The sequence below is a fragment of the Diospyros lotus genome, chromosome 9 (assembly GCF_014633365.1).
Source record: "Diospyros lotus cultivar Yz01 chromosome 9, ASM1463336v1, whole genome shotgun sequence".
Classification (NCBI taxonomy): Eukaryota; Viridiplantae; Streptophyta; class Magnoliopsida; order Ericales; family Ebenaceae; genus Diospyros; species Diospyros lotus.
In genome coordinates, this window is record NC_068346.1 from 29,346,693 (window position 1) to 29,356,557 (window position 9,865).

A 9,865-nucleotide genomic window follows, 5' to 3' on the forward strand; every position below is an offset into this window, starting at 1 on the left:
TTATAACTACCAACAGTAAAGCATAAATTATTTGAATTTGTGAGTTGTTTAATTCAGCACATTGGTTATGATTTTGAATCGAAAACAAACTACTATCAAATCATCAACCACAAAAATGAACATAAAATTTAACGTAAAAAACCCAAGTCGAGAAAAAACACGAACAAAAAAAATAAAATATCACTATAATAATATTGGTACTACAATAGTGATATTGCTACAATAGTAGTGATATAATTAAAATAATTCCAGGATATTGAATACATATTCATAGATTTACCACTTATCTATAGATGTATTATCTATAGATGTATATAAAAAATAATTTAAACAAATCTATATTCTAATCAAAATATGAGCCACGAAAAAGATAAATCTCCGATTATAAATGTACTCCAATCGTAGTCAAATTTGATATTCTAATCACAATCAAATTTAAATTCCGAATCACAATTATAAAACAAAACAAAAAAATCTTTTTACCACAATGTTGTTGATAAATTGATAAAAAGATAGTAGTATAAAAAGAATTCAACTTGTGTATTAAAAAGAATAATTACATATTCCATTACGTGTAATGTGAAAAATAAATAATTCACTAACTAGGATGTATAAATACAAAATGATATTATTAATCAATGATACACATTCAAAATGAACATATCCAATGGAATTGTTAGTTATTGCAAAAAATATCAATATTATTATATTCTTTAACGATTTTTTAGCTAAAATTATGATTTTTCCATTTCAAAAGAAAATTTATTAGAAGAATTTTACCTCATGCTAATACCCAAACAATGTTGTATGCTCAATTCAACTAATCATATAGATAATAAATATAATATACATGGAGAAAACGCAAGTAAACAAAAATGGAGAGAATTAATTAATCAACAGTTGCAAAGAAAAGTACCAGAGCTGTAGCAATACCTTCATACCAGTTGATGATGATTCTCCAAGATGGGTACCAAAGCTGTAGCAATACCCATCTTGGAGATCGATTGAGGGAATACCCTTTGAAACCAATGTTGCTGCGAAACATAGGAAATTCAACAAGAGATCAGACCAAGAAAAAGGAAGAAACAACAATGCCAAGAGAAGCAAGGAAATATCAATAAAAACAATTGTTCTTTCTAAGGCAAGCTTTTCTATTTATAGAGAACCAAACTTGAGGGGCAAGTTAAGTTTTTCAATCAAAACATGCGGGTACCCAGATAAGAGAAAATAATGCATCAATATCTTTTTCCCAATAATAAATGACAGATAATAGCTTCTGATAAAGTTTTCATTCATAACAAACTTGGAGATAAGTTGTTGAAAACAAATCATGCAGGTGGATCAAAGAAGATAATGCGCTAATCTATTTTACCCTATAATAGATCACAGATAATAGCTTTTGATAAGGTTTTTAGATTCATAACAAACTTGAGAGATAAGGCAAGTTGTTGCAAACAAATCATGTAGCCGAATAAGATAAGGATAGCGCACCAATATCAGCCCAAACAAATTATGGATAATAACTTTGGCCAAGAACAAATCACAAATAACAGCTTCTTTCATGTCAGGCTTTCAGATTCATAAAGTTAAGAGAATTAGAAATCTTTGCCTTTGTAAATATTAGGAAAATTATCTTATATCTGTACAAAGATTAGTTTCCTAATATATACAAAGACAAAGTTTTGAAATTCTCTTACTACAAAACAAACTTGAAAGACTAGTTACGTTGTTGCAAACAGAACATGCCCCTAGATAAGATAAGATTAGAGATGGCAAAATGGGCCCGGCCCGACGGGCTGGCCCGTTGGGGCCCGGCCCGGGACCGGGCTAGGGCCAGCAGTTTGCTGGCCCATTTAAGGCCGGGCTGATTTGGCCCGGCCCGCTTGGCCCGGCGGGCCAAATGGTGGCGGGCCGGGCTGGCCCGCTTGGCCCGCCGGCCCGTTAATCGCCCGCGGCCCACAAAACCCCCCCCACCCTCAGCCTCGCCTCTCTCTCGCCCTCGCCCTAACCCTAACCCTAACCCTTGCCCTCCCCCTCGCCTTCACCCTCGTCTCGCCCTCTGTCATTCTCGCCCTCGCCCTTGGCTCTCGCCCTCGCTCGCCCTCGTCTCGCCCTCTGTCTCGCTCGCCCTCGCCCTCGCCCTCGCCCTCGCCCTCTGTCTCGCTCTCGCCCTCGCTCGCCCTCTATCTCGCCCTCGCCCTAGTCATCGCCCTCGCCCTCGCCTGCGCCCCTGTCTCGCCCTAGCCCTCGCTCTCGCTCTCGCCCGCGCCCTCGCCCTCGCCCGCGCCCGCGCCCTCACCCGCGCTCGCCCTCTGTCTCGTCCTCGCCCGCGCTCGCCCTAGCCCTCGCTCTCGCCCGCGCCCGCGCTCGCCCTCTGTCTCGCCCTCGCCCTCGCCCGTGCCCGAGCCCTAGCCCCTGGCCCGCGCCTCTTGCTCTCGCCCTCGCTCCTCAGTCGCCCGCGCCCCTCGCCATCTCTCGCTTACTGCCTCGCTCACGCTGCCTGTCTCTGACTTTCAAAAATTTGGCGGGCCCGTTTGGCCCGCAGGCCCGTGGCAGGCCGAGCTAGGGCCAGCAATCTGCTGGCCCGTTTTTAAGCGATCCGATTTGGCCCGGCCCGCGGGCCACTTGGTGGCGGCCCGGCCCAGCCCGGCCCTGCCCGTTTGCCATTTCTAGATAAGATAATGCAGTAATATCAGCCCTTACAAATTAAGGGTAATATCTTTAGGTCTAGAATAGGTAGAAAATACCGTTAAGGTAAGAGCTGTTTTAGCAAGGAAAGAAGCATAGGAGAGCTGTTTCACACACCCCAAGCATCTTGCTAGTAAGTTCATAGTCAGATTCTTAGACAGAGGCAGATACTCATTGGGGAGGGCGGGCGCCATTCCCCCCCCCCCCCCCCCAAACTTTCAATGTAATTAATTTACCAGCCTTAACTTTCAAGATTCTTTCATTTACCCTTATAACTCCCCTTAACTGTCAAGATTTTTTCATTTATCCCCTATACCTGTTATAAATTGGGAGCACTGGCAGCCTTTAATCCTCTCAAGAAACCGATCACACACCCCTCACAATCACTCACAAATCATTGGCCAACACACCACAACAATAACAGTCAATAAAAGAACAAAAATCAAAGCATAAACAAAACAAGAAATGAAACATTCAAAGTTTCAAACCACATGAGGAAACAGAATTTTATCCTAATTCATGCCATGTGAATGGCACTACATCCAGCCTTGAAACCATCACGGAGCAACCCTCTTTATTGATGGATAACAACAGGTTTTTCCCTTTTTCTCTCTCCCACGATACAAGCCTTCCCAAAAATGAACAAGACTATTCTAACTCACAACTTTCTCACTCTCTACGCTCTCGTAAAAATAGAAAGAGTATATGCGATTCTCTCTCTCTCAGCCCCCTTGCCCTATTTATAGAAAATAGGGAGATATTTCCTAGGGCCGGCTATGACATTACCGGATTTTCCCTCCACTAATATCTAATATTACAAGAGAGCCACCCACTTATCAACTAACCCATAACCGCATACAAAACACTACATATTAACCCATCACTAACTTGAGACAATTTTCAACAATACCTCTCGAGATTTTTTCATTTACCCCTTATGCCTTCCAAATAATTTCATATATATTATGATTTTTCATGTGACATTTAGAATTTACTCATAATTTTTGCAAAGATGACCCACACCCCTCCCTTCCCCCCAAAAAAAATATCTTATACTAAGAAAAAATTATGTGTAATATTTTAAAAATAAAGAGGTACATATATTTTTATTTTTATTCATAATTTAGAATTTATGGTTTTTCATGTGACATTTAGAATTTTTTAGAATTTATTAATAATTTTTTGTAAGGATTAACCCCCACCCCCAACCCCCAAAATATCTTATACTAAGAAAAAAACATGTGTAATTTTGTAAAAACAAAGAGGTACATGTATTTTCAATTTTATTTTTATTTTTAAGCATTTGTTAGGATTTGCATTAGTTAAGCATTCTAATCTCGGGAGAGGGCTTTAGAATGTAGTTGGGAATAATTTTGTATGTTTATATTTTATGTGTTTAAAATGTAACGGAAACTAACTTCAAAAAGTTAGTACCGATAGTCCCTTGTTGTTTCTTTAACTGCATTTTAGTCCTTGTTTGTAACTACCTTTATTTCTTATAAATAGAGACAAATAGGTTCTCGGGATTCATTCATTTAGTCAGTCATTCTTTTTGATTTTTTGGCATGGTCTCTAAAGAGAATTAAGAGAGAGTTTTGCTCGGTCCTTGTATTCTCGGGTGGGGAGGCTATTGTTCATAGCCAAGTGTGTCGAGAGGGAGTGTTGTATTCTTGATTGCTTTCTAGTGGATTCTGTCAAGCTTCGGCAATCTGGATGTAGGGCATTTTATGCCTGAATCAGGATAAGTTATTGCCTCTTTTACTTTTAGTTATTGGTTTGATTTCCTCTAATATTTGTTAATCTGTTTCTTTCTTATTGATTGTAAATTGGCTATGAGAGAGTGAGGTTTCTTGTGTGTATAATCGGTCCTAGAATCAATAGCATTAAATTTTGATTGCGCCTATATAAATTATATTTATATCTTAACATTTTGACCCCCACAACTATGTTTTTCACACTCCGCCCTAGGTCAGAGCTATAACTATCAGTAGTAAAGTAAAGATTATTTAAATTTGTGCATTGTCTAATTTGTCTAATTTAACACAGAGAGAAAGAAAGAAAGAAAAAATATTTTACCACAAGGTTGTCGATAAATTGATATTAAAATACTGGTACAAAAAGAATTGATATTAAAATACTAGTACAAAAGAATTAAACTTATGTATCAAAGATAATCGATGTATATTTCATTATGTACAACGCAAAAAGCAAAGAATATCCCAAGTAGCATATAGAAATAGAAATAATATTATTCATCAATGACTACAAATTAAAAGACATACAGATTACAATCATTAGTTTTTGCAAACCTATCAATATTATTATATTCTTTAGTGATTCTTTCAATAATAAAATATGAAATTTCCATATCAAAATGATATTTGTTAGAAGAATTTTGACCTCATGCTCAAATGCCACTTGAACAATGCTATATACTCAATTCAACTAATCACACAGATAATAGGTATACTCTACATGCAGAACACCCTAGTAAACAAAAAAGAAGAGAATTAATCGATCAACAATTAGAAAGGAAAGTATCAAAACAATTACCCCCATTTGAGTATCAGTTAACCTAACAATATTACATTCCCTCACTGCTTGCATCTCTTGAAATACAGCATTCTCGTGAATGATTTCTGCATAATCAGCACCTCCATACCCTCCATCACCATATCATGGTTTTATTCAATTCAAGAAGCTGATTGAGCAGGATTTGGAAGATGTCAACCAACAATGATAAAGTGAGAAATGGAGATAAAGTTTGACAAGACAAAGTGCTCCAAGAGGCCAGGACAGCCCATCAGTGTCCAAAAACAAAGAAGAAATAAAACAAAGGTAGGCGGGAATATTGCAACACCACATGCATTTCGCAATGTGGGAATAGTCAACCTAGTGCCAACAGGCTGAATCTAAAGCTACAAATATGCGAAGTTATCAAAAGTTACAATGCTGTTGAAAAGGGAGCAGTTTCACACCAATATGTTAACCATGAACAAGAAAGCTGACTCTCTGTATTCTACATTACAGAAGGATGACTGCGATTAACTTTCTGTAAAATTGATTTTGTAGTTCAGTAAAACCCACTTAACATGAAGAAAGGTGGTAAATGATCATATTCTTCAATAAAAATTTGACAACTTTTATCATTTTGTTTTTATACAATTATCATTTTCATATACGATTTTTGGAACCCTGGAAAGAAAATTATTATTAGAAAATTTCAGAAACTATCTTTAAAAAATTTGACATAATAAAATTCAGGAAAAAAAATCAGATTTTGTATTGAAAACTGTACAGATGAATGGTTTCTACGAACAAGCAATTTCAGCTTTGCTTTTTAAAATAACACTATTGGTTTTGTATTTTATCTTGCCACCTTAATTCTTTTATGAATGAGGAAGTGATCTAGGTTTTATTTTGTCAAAATAAGTTCAAATTTTAAAAAAGAAAAACTTAATTTACTATGTCCACTCCTAAAAGTAGGGTATTTTAAGATTAGCGAAATTATTAATCAAAAACCAGCTTAGCATATGTGTTTTCCAAAATTGGCCTTGTTTTACAATCATAAAACAAATTTTGAAAACATAACTAGACTGCAGACTGACCTAGTCCACATGGAGTATATAATTCTACCTCAAGCTAATCACACATCTACAATGTCAAAGAGAAACAATTAATCCATCACCACCCCTTGCAAACCCGAAACCAATATTATAATTTCAACATAAACTCAATGGCTACAAATGATCAATTCAAGACAACAGAAAGCCAATACTAATAAAAGAGTTGTTTTGACACAATCCTAAGCACCACAACTAGGTTTCCAGAATCACATTCCATCACAAAATTGCATGTGTATCATTCAGTTTACAAATGCTTAAAACAAATTTGCATTCTCATCAATCATAGTCGCAAAAACCCAACAAAAGACCAAACCAAAATCAGGCACTAAGTCAAGATCCTTGAAGTCATAAGCCTTAAATCACCAGAAAAGCTACCAACCACAACCAAAGCCTTCAAATCAACAATGCACACAGGCCACGGCCAATATGAACATCAAACTAAGCCAATGGAAATCATAACCACCCTGGTTTAGTAGTCAAGAGCAGTCCAAATATTCAACAATACAAATACAGATCCAAAAAGGAAGAAAAGCGATACTAGCCATTTGAAATATTAACATAGGTGCGGGACACATCTCATACCCTACCCAGTGGACACAGATACACGAGTAGATCAGAAGAGTAAATGTAAAACTAGTTATATTGCATACATGAGCAGCTTTTGGAGTTGAGATTGACAAGGACACTGCTGTGGCAGACCATATGAGGTTTCCTGACCATGGTCCTCATTGATTCAAATCCTGAAGAGAAATTGGTCCTGAACATGATTCCTTATTTCTAGTTAGTCTATTTATGGTTCATGGAGGGGGAAGTTTGCCTTATTGAAGCTATCCATAAAATGAGAGGGGCTCTAAAGGTTGATGATGCCGCTTGTTTCCACATGAAGGGTAATGGTGAGCGTAGTTGCCAGTCAAGGTTGTAATTTCTGTTTGGTATGCAGGATTTGAAAGCTAAATTCAAAACTACTGCCTAATTGGCATTTATCCTGCCACATCTCTTATCTTATTGATGCCTCCATTAGCTTTAGATGAGCTGAGCGAGTTGGAATAGAGTTTCACAGCAGGATAACCAGTCAGGTGTGCTATAATCACTGTTTTTAGAATCTTACGATTCACGATTCGAATTGTACGATTCGACTCGATTCATATAGAAATCAATTCGAATCTATAGGATGAATTTAAAATCCCTTAGAATCATACGATTCACGATTCGAATCGTACGATTCATATAGAAATCGAGTCGAATTTATAGAGTGAATCGAAAATTCCTTAGAATCAACTATGAATTGGACGAATCAACTGTGAATCGCATGAATAGCATGATTCGTCTGATTCATCCAATGTGTGCAACTTCGTCTGCATGTGCGCTTCAAATATTCTTTCGATTTGGCTATCTTTGAAAACAAAGAAGATGATGAAAATGATGAAGATGCTACTGCTTTTGAACTTGAAGATGAAGATGATTGATAACTAGTGAAGATTATAAACAATGGAGTTTATTAATAACCTTACAATTGTAGGTTTTTTTTTTTTTCCTAGCTTGTTATTTTGAAAGTGGTTTGATTTGGTACAATTTGAATTTAAAGGCAACATGAATATACGTTTGCCTTTTGGTATAATTTTAAACTTAGCAAATATATTTAGAAATTTATTTATCTATTTATATTTAAAAGAATTGATCATGGTGGGCACATTATTTATTTTTTATGGATATATATTATGTATAGTTGAAATTGAGAATGTGTACCGAATCTTACGATTCCAATCGATTCTCGATTTACGACTCATAAAATAAGAATTTCAATTCTCGATTCGAATCTCGATTTAACAACTATGGCTATAATAGGAAACGGTTTGGTGCAAAATTTCCTCTCCCTGTGTAAAAAAACATAATTCTTCCCTCTCGCTTCTTAACTACGATGGAAATTTCTTACCCTTGGAGTTCTTTCATAGTTTTCTCATGCTGCTTTGGTTAATGAAAATTATCTGGCCATCCCTGCTACCTTTGTTTAATGCAAAGTAAAATGAAATTGCACAAACCCGTATAATTTTTAGTTTTTACGGCTAATGAAACCAAGAAAATGGTCTCTTTGGCAATTATCCACTCATTTGCTTCTTGTTTCCTAACCCAACCAAAAAGGTAAATTTGCTTCAATTACTTTATTTTCGACTCCTATATTTTCGTTTGCTTTATTTTACTTCAAAGGCATGATTGCAAATATACATCAGGAATTACAATAAATAACCAAAGCCATGAAATGCATAATATTTCATTGAATTCCCAGAGGTTTGGATCCATATTCCAAATTCCGGCTTCATTTTCGTTGGTGCCGGAACGGACAAAATTTAGAAATCACATATATGCCATGATTTCCTTATGAGGAAAATGGTTCTCAGAAACTCTTGGAAGAATTTTTCTGAGTTCCTAGGTTTCCGGAAGCATATCCAGAAGCCAAATCACAGAAGAAAAGGAAAAGGCTGGGAACGGCAACCACATCAAATTAACCTAAAGCAAAAGGAATAGCCTAGTTCAGAACCTAAGAAACAATGATTCCCACGAGAAATCCATGCTCAATTTCGCGTATACCAGAAAGTCAGGAACTCTTAATTTAAAGATTTCAATCTCTCCTATAAACAAACGATGGCAAGAATTTGCAAAAGATGAGCTCAAATACAAAGCAGAGGAGAGACGGATGGGGAATCGGATTCGAACCTGCATAGTTGAGGGTGTAGGATAGCCGTTGCAGACGCGGGCCTAAACGCCGAGCTTGAGGAACGGACGTTTCCGGTGCCATATTCTCTCCGTCGCCGTGTCCGTCAAGGTCAGGGCATGCCGCCACCATTCTTGAAGATACAATCGAGCCGAGCTCGGCTCGGCAAATCTGACCTCAGGCTCGAGCTCGAGCTCGAACACGGCTGGGGCTTGCCACCATGATCGAGCGGTGAGGCAGCGAAACGGGTCGGCGGCGAGAGCAGCGGACACTCCGGCGAGCGGCGGCGGTGGCGAGAGGCGAGGTGACGGGCTTCAGCAGCGGGTCTCTTCTTCTTTGAAGCCGGCAGCGAGAGGCTTCAGCGGCAAGAGGCGGCGGCGACGGGCTTCAGCGGTGAGAGGCGGCGGCGGCGAGAGGATGCGGGTCTCTGTTCTTTGTTTTTCCCTCTTCAATATGCAGCCAATTGGAAACAGAAATGAATGAATTAGGGTTTCTAGAACAATAACTATTTATATGGTGTATTTTGTAATTTATAATATATAAAATATGAAAGATTTTATTATGCTCCATATTACAAATTTTTAGATATCTTTTAAATAATTACTATATTTTAATTATACCATTATTTATAAATATATTGATATAATATTACATAAATATTTTATTTAAAATTAATAATAATTTTAATCCCTATTATGAATTATTATTAATTTTTGATATAATTATTATGAATGATGATTGATTTTAAATAAATTATTATAAATTTTATAGTGTCATATTAATTTATAAATTTGTTTGTAAATAAAATACTTTAAATGTACATTTAATATTGTATGTAATG

At 37.0% G+C, this 9,865-nt stretch overlaps 1 long non-coding RNA gene across 5 annotated transcripts in view; it reads right to left on the reverse strand.

Annotated features, from left to right (window-relative positions):
* LOC127809681 (uncharacterized) overlaps positions 1-9,489 on the reverse strand; it is a 76,071-nt gene extending 66,582 nt beyond the window's left edge. For all 5 annotated transcript variants that reach the window (XR_008025195.1, XR_008025194.1, XR_008025193.1 and 2 more), the window contains exons 1-2: positions 9,027-9,489; positions 934-1,034 (exon numbers count right to left, since the gene is read on the reverse strand). This is a non-coding gene — a long non-coding RNA (uncharacterized LOC127809681). The remainder of the gene's footprint in view (positions 1-933; positions 1,035-9,026) is intronic.
* Positions 9,490-9,865: the final 376 nt, after the last annotated feature.